We start from the raw sequence: 7,365 nt of genomic DNA, 5'->3' as shown, positions 1-7,365 counted from the left end.
GTTTTTTTTTTTTTTTCTGGTTCTATATGAATTGTAGGATTGTTTTATCAATTTTTGTGAAAAAATGATGTTAGAAATTTGATAGGGATTACACTGAATCTTTAGATCACTTTGGGTATTATGGGTGTTTTAATAATATTCCTTCAATCCGTACAGGGGATATCTTTCCATTTATTTGTGTCTCCTTCAATTTTTTAATCAATGTTTTACAATTGTCAGTGTACAGATACTTCACCTCCTTGGTTAAATTTACTCCTAATTATTTTTTTGATGCTCTTGTAAATGATGTTTTAAAAAATCAGATAACTCATTGTTAATGTACAGAAATGCTACTTATTTTGTGTGTTGATTTGGTTATGTGCAACTTTACTGAAATCCTTTATTGATTCTGTTTTTTGTGGAATATTTAGGGTTTTCTACATATAACATCATGTCATCAGCAAACAGAGACAGTTTCACTTTTCCTTACCTATATGGATGCATTTTATTTCTTTTTCTTGCCTAATTGCTTTAGCTAGGACTTCCAGTACTATGTAGAATATAAAAGGTGAGAGTGTGCATCCTTGTCTTGTTCCTGCTCATTGAGGAAAAGATTTTAACTTTGCTTGTTGACTATGATGTTAGCTATAGGCTTGTCACATATGGCCTTTATTGTGTTGAGGTACATTTCTTCTACACCAATTTTGTTTTATTATGAACAGATGTTGAGTTTTATTGCATGCTTTTTCTACATCTATTTAGATGATCATGTGGTTTTTGTCCTTCATTTTATTAATATAGTATATCACGTTTATTGCTTTACATATGTTGACATATCCTTGCATTCTTAGGATAGATCCTGCTTCATCATGGTGAGTGGTCTTTTTAATGTGCTGTTCAGTTCAATTTGCTACTACATTGTTGAGGCTTTTTCTTCTATGTTCATTAGGAATATTGGCCTGTAGTTTTGTTTTCTTGTGTCCTTGTCTGGCTTTGAAATCAGGGTGATGATGTTTTTATAAAATAACTTTGGGAGTATTCCCTCCTCTTAAATTTTTTTGGGTGAGAGTTTGAGAAAGATTGGTATTATTTCTCTAAATATTTGGTAGAATTCAGGAGCAAAACCAACAGACTCTTGGCTTTTCTTTAATGGGAGATTTTTTTTTTTATTACTGATTCAATATCCATACTCAGTAATGATCTTTTTAGATATTCTGTTTCTTCCTGATATGGTCTTAGTAGGGTACATGATTCTAGGAAATCATCCATTCTTTTTAGGTTATCTAATTTGTTGATGTATAGTTTGTCATAGTAGTTTATTACCTTCCTTTTTATTTTGTGGTATCAATTGTAATGCCTCCTCTTTTATTTAGGATTTTGTTTGTATCTTCTCTTTTTATTTTTTATTTATTTTTCTTTGTTGAGATAGTATTGCTCTGTCACCCAGGCTGGAGTGCAGTGGCATGACCGTGACTCATTGCAACCTCTGCCTCCTGGATTCAAGCGATTCTCGTGCTTCAGCCCCCTGAGTAGCTGGGACTGCAGGCGCACACCAGACTGGGCTAATTTTTTTTTTTCTTTTTTGAGACAGTTTCACTCTTGCTGCCCAGGCTGGAGTGCAATGGCACAGTCTCGGCTCACTGCAAACTCTACCTCCTGGGTTCAAGCAATCCTCCTGCCTCAGCTTCCCAAGTAGCTGGTATTACAGGCGCCTGCCATCCTGCCTGGCTAATTTTTGTATTTTTAGTAGAGATGGGGTTTTGTAACATTGTCCAGGCTGGTCTCAAACTTCTAACCTCAAGTGATCTGCCCACCTCAGCCTCCCAAAGTACAGGGATTACAGGCATGAGCCAGTGTGTCCGGCCTGTGTCTTCTCTTTTTTCTTTGTTAGTCTAGCTAAAGGTATGTCAGTTTTGTTTATCTTTTCAAAAAAACAACTTTTAGTATTGTTGGTCTCTTTTTCTAGTTTCATATTTTTTTTCTTCTGTGATCTTTGTTTTTTTCTTCTTTCTGTTAAGTTTGGACTTTGTGTATTATTTTTTCTAACTCCTTAGGTTGTTTATTTGAAATTTTTATTTTTTTAAGGCAGGTTTTTATCACTTTGAACTTCCCTCTTAAAACTGCTTTTGCTGCATTCCATAAGGTTCACTGTGTTGTTTTCATTTTCTTTATCTCAGTATATTTTTTATTTTTATTTTTATTTCTTCTTCAACCCATTGGTTGTTCAGAAGTATGTTGTCTGATTTCCACATATTTGTTCCTTGTCTAAGATTCATCCTTTTATTGATTTCTAGTTTTATGCCATTGTAGTCAGAAAAGATACTCAATATGATTTCAATCTTCTTAAATTTGTTAAAATTTGTTTTATGGTCTAACAGATTATTTATCCCGGAATGCTTCATGTGTACTTGAGAGGAACGTGTATTTTTTTCCTTTTGGGTGAACTATTTTGTAAATATCTATTAGGTATTTTTGTCTAAAGTGTAGTTCAAATCCAATGTTTTCTTATTGATTATCTGTCTAGATGATCTGTCCAAAGTTGAAACTGGGGTGCTTAAGTCTTCTGCTATTATTGAATTGTAATTTATCTCTCCATTTAGATCTATATTTGCTTGATTAGTTGCCCTGATGTTGGGCACATATATACTTGCAATTGTTATAACTTGTTGATAAGTTTACCCCTTTATTATTATTTAATGACCTTCTTTATCTCTTTTTACAGATTTTGACTTAACATCTACATTATCTAATATAAATATAGTTACCCTGCTTCCCTTTGCTTTTTATTTCTATGGAATACCTTTTCAGTACCTTCACTTTGAGTCTATATGTGTCTTTAGAGACAAAGTGAGTGTCTTGTAGGCAGCATGTAGTTCGTTCTTGTTTTTTATATCCATTCAGTCACACAGTGTCTTTTGATTGGAGAATTTAATTCATTTAAACTTAAGTCCTTACCTATCAATAATTATCTATTACTATTTACTTATCTGTTGCATTTGTTAATTATTTTCTTATTAATTTGCAGATCCTTTGTTCTTTTTTTGCTCTCTTGATACCTTCCTTTGTGGTTTAATGACTTTCTTTAATGGTTTACCTTGAATCATTTCTTTTTGCAATTTGTGTATCACCTAAGGATTTTTGCATTATGGCTAACATGGGGCTTATATAAAAAATCTTAAAACATTTTATACTAATAACAGAATATTTTAAGCTGGTGACAACTAACTTTGAACACTTGCACACACTCTACATTTTATGCCTTTCCACACTTTGTTTTTCATGACACATTTTGTATCTTTTATAGTTTATATCCCTTAACAAATGATTATATTATATCTATGGTTGTTTATAATAGTTTTATCTTTTAACTTTCATACTAGATATAATTGGTTTTCTTTTTTTTTTTTTTTTTTTTTTTTTTTTTTTATTTTTTTAAGACAGAGTCTGGCTCTGTCTCCCAGGCTGGAGTGCAGTGGTGTGATCTGGGCTCACTGGAAGCCCCGCCTCCCAGGTTCACGCCATTCTCCTGCGTCAGCCTCCCGAGTAGCTGGGACTACAGGCGCCTGCCACCACGTCCGGCTAATTTTTTGTATTTTTCGTAGAGACGAGGTTTCACCATGTTAGCCAGGATGGTCTCGATCTCCTGACCTCGTGATCTGCCCTCCTCAGCCTGCCAAAGTGCTGGGATTACAGGCTTGAGCCACCGCGCCCGGCCGATATAATTGATTTTCACACCATCATTTCAGTACAAGAATGTTCTCAGTTTGACTATGTACTTGCTTTTACTGGTGAGTTTTATGTTTTCATATATTTTGATGTTGCTACTTAGCAACATTTTCCATATGGTTTGAAGGAATTCTTTTAGTATCTTCTATAAGGCGTTGTCTAGTGGCAATAAATTATCTTAGCTTTTGATGTCTGACAGAAAGCTTTTTCTTTTTTTTTTTTTTCTTTTTTTTTTTTTTTTTTTTTAAGGAATAAGATTGCAGGGTACTATAGTGTGAGTTTGTCTCCTCTGAAACTTGTGTTGAAATTTGATCCCTAATGTGTTGGTGTTGGCAGTGGGAGGTTTTTGGGTCATGGGGACAAATCCCTCTTAAATAAATTAATGTCTTCTCTGGCAGGAAGTTCTCACTATCATAGGAATGGATTAGTTCCTAAGAGAGCAGGTTGTTTAAAAAAAAATCTGGCTTCGTTTCTCTCTCCTGCATCCTATCTTGCCATATGATCTCTTTGTATGTGTCCATTTTATTTCTGCTTTCTGCCATAAGTGGAACTAGCCTGAGGCCTTTACCAAATTCAGCAACCCAATTCTGGACTTTCTAAGCACCAAAATCGTGAGCCAAATAAACTTACTTTCTTCATAAATTACCCAGTCTCAGGTTACAGCAACACTAAATGGATTAAGACATTGGGTATAGTATTGTTAGTTGGCATATTTTTTCTTTCAACTTTACGAATATATCATTCTATTCCTTCTGGCCTGCAGGAGTTCTGTTGAAAACATCTGCTAGTAATTTTATAGAAGTTTCTCTGTATGTAACAATTCACTTTTTCTTTGCAGCTTTCAGTATTCTACCTTGGTCTTTAACCTTAGACAATTTGATTATTAAGTGTTTTGGTGTGAGTTTCTTTGAATTCATCCTAGTATAGGTGACTGTTAAGCTTACTGAATCTGAATTTCTATTTTCTTCCTCACACTTGGGAAGTTTTCTGTCGTGATTTCTTTGAATATATTTTTCTGTTCCTTTCTCTCTCTCCTCCTTCGGGTATACTGAAAATGTGTGTCATATTCTGTCTGATGATGTCCCATAAATCCCTTGAGCCGTCTTTAATCTTTTTTTATTCTTTTCCCTTTTTGCTTCTCAGATTGGATATCTACCAGTGAACTGTCTTCCTGTTTTCTTCTGCTTGATCAAGTCTGATGTTGAACTTCTCATTGGATTGTTTCATTTAGTTAATATATTCTTTTGCTCAATTATTCATGCTTGATACTTTTTAATATTTTCTGTCTCTTTGTTGAAGTTCTCAACTTGTTCATGCATTGCTGTCCTTAATTCAGTGAGCATCTTTATAATAATCCTTTTGATTTTCTTGTCAGGTAAATCACATATCTCCATTTCATTAATGTCTACTTTTGGAGGTATATCTTCTTCATTAATTTGAAAAACATCTCTCTGTTTCTTCATTTTACTTGACTCTCTGATAATTTCTGTGAATTAGATAAAAATTCTCCTCTCTGTCTTATTAGACTGGTCTCATGGAGGAGATATTTCTCACCAATCAGCCCACCCAGAGATTCTTCATGCCTCTAAATTCCTTATGCTTGTCCAACCTGCTGTTATTGTTCTTATTGGATTCCCCCAAATTAGACAGTGTCAAGTCATGCTATTGCCTTGAGTAAGGTGAGATTGAAGCCACTTCCTTGGGATACAGCTGGAGAGGTTGGGGTGTTAGATGTGTGTTCTAACTTTTCCTTTCCTTGCAGAGAAGCTGGGGGCTAGATTTTATCTCACATTTATTCTGCCCTAACCAAAGTAGAGGGTCTGAGACATATGGCTATATTCTTGATCAGACTGCTCATTTTGAACCTGGGGAGATAGCTGCTGAATGTTTGTAATTTTAAAAGTCACCTTTTGGTTTTCTGTAGTTTAGGAACCTCAGGAATGCACAGACCCAACAACTTCTAGAGCTATTTGATTTAGGAGTGAGTTGCTGGTAAGGGCTGTAAAAGTTGAGATGCTCTATCTGTGCCAAATCTACTTCCATGGAGAGTCTGAGAACCTGGATTTATTGCTGGAACAAGCCAGGGAAGAATGTGTTGGGCATGACCACTCTCCTGTTTGAGCAAGCAGAATATTCATTTCAAAAGTGGTAAACTGACCATTTACAGGTCCGTATACCTATTCTATTTTAAAATTTTCACTAGTTGCCATCATTTAAGCAGCTAAAACTAACATAAAAATCTGTTTAGCTTCACTTTAACTCCCTTATACAAAAAACATCTAGAACTGAGTAGTAGCCATGCCTTTTCAAAAGGGAATGTATTTTCCAGGTTATACAAGTCACTACTCTTCCCTATTGTCTTATACCTTGGCTTGTTCATTAAATTATATTGCCAGCCTGACTTCTATAGCAGATAAGTTTGGGATCTCTTGTTGTTTTGCAAGAGATAAATATTTATTTTATTTATTTATTTATTTATTTTTTTTAGACTTTTAGGTTCAGGGGTGCATATGCAAATTGGTTACAAAGGCAAGTTGCGGATCATGGGCGTTGGGTGTACAGATTATTTTGTCACCCAGGTTATGAGCATAGTACCCAATAAGTACTTTTTCTATCCTAGCCTCCTCCCACCCTCCACCATCAAATAGGCTTTTTAATAATAGTCATTCTGACTGGTGTGAGATGTTATCTTATTGTGGTTTTGATGTACATTTATCTAATGATTAGTGATATTGAGCTTCTTTTATGTTTGTTGGCTGCATGTATGTCTTCTTTTGAAAAGTGTCTGTTCATGTCTTTTGCCCACTTTTTAATGGGGTTGTTTTTTGTTAATTTATTCAAGTTCTTTATAGATTCTGGACATTAGACCTTTGTCAGATGCGTAGTTTGCAAATACTTCCTCCCATTATGTAGGTTGTCTCTTTATTGTATTGATAGTTTCTTTTGCTGTGAAGAAATTCTTTAGTTAAGTACCATTTGTCAAATTTTATCTTCACTGCAATTGCTTTTGATGTCTTCATCATGAAATCTTTGCAAGGGCCAATGTCCAGAATGGTATTTCTTAGGTTTTCTTATACAGTTTTTATAGTTTTATGATTTTACATTTAAATCTTTAATCCATCTTGAGTTGATTTTTATATATGGTAAAAGGAATGGGTCCAGTTTCAATCCTCTGCATAAGGCTAGCCAGTTATCCCTGTTTTACAAAAATTAGAAGACAAAAATAAGAAACAAAAATTATCATCTATAGACCTACCACTCAGAATCAGCCAAACTTCATATTTGGTATATATTCTTCAGTTCATTCTTTCAGATAGATCAGTAGGTTGGTAGGTAAACAGCCAGCCAGCCAGATATGTTTAGAATATTTTTATACTAATGATGATAGATCAATATTATTTATTATTTTTCTTATTTCAATGAAGACAGATTGTTCAGAGAATGAGGCTTTAAGTTACTTTTATAGTAAACTGAGAGATGAACACAAATACCATTTGTTTTAGTGCTTTGCATGGAAAGATCCTTCAAATATGCCATTAGGATTTTTGGTTCAATAAACTAGTGATGAGGATTCAAGTAGACTAGTCTAGACTAGGATATTTAAAATCCTTATAGTCCTTGATATCTGAGATGGTTGTTCAGGTAATGGAAGTAGTTGAG

Source organism: Rhinopithecus bieti, unplaced genomic scaffold, assembly GCF_001698545.2.
Source record: "Rhinopithecus bieti isolate Rb0 unplaced genomic scaffold, ASM169854v2 scaffold_4675, whole genome shotgun sequence".
NCBI lineage: Eukaryota > Metazoa > Chordata > Mammalia > Primates > Cercopithecidae > Rhinopithecus > Rhinopithecus bieti.
The sequence above is the reverse complement of the archived record's forward strand: the minus strand, read 5'-3'. Positions refer to the sequence as shown.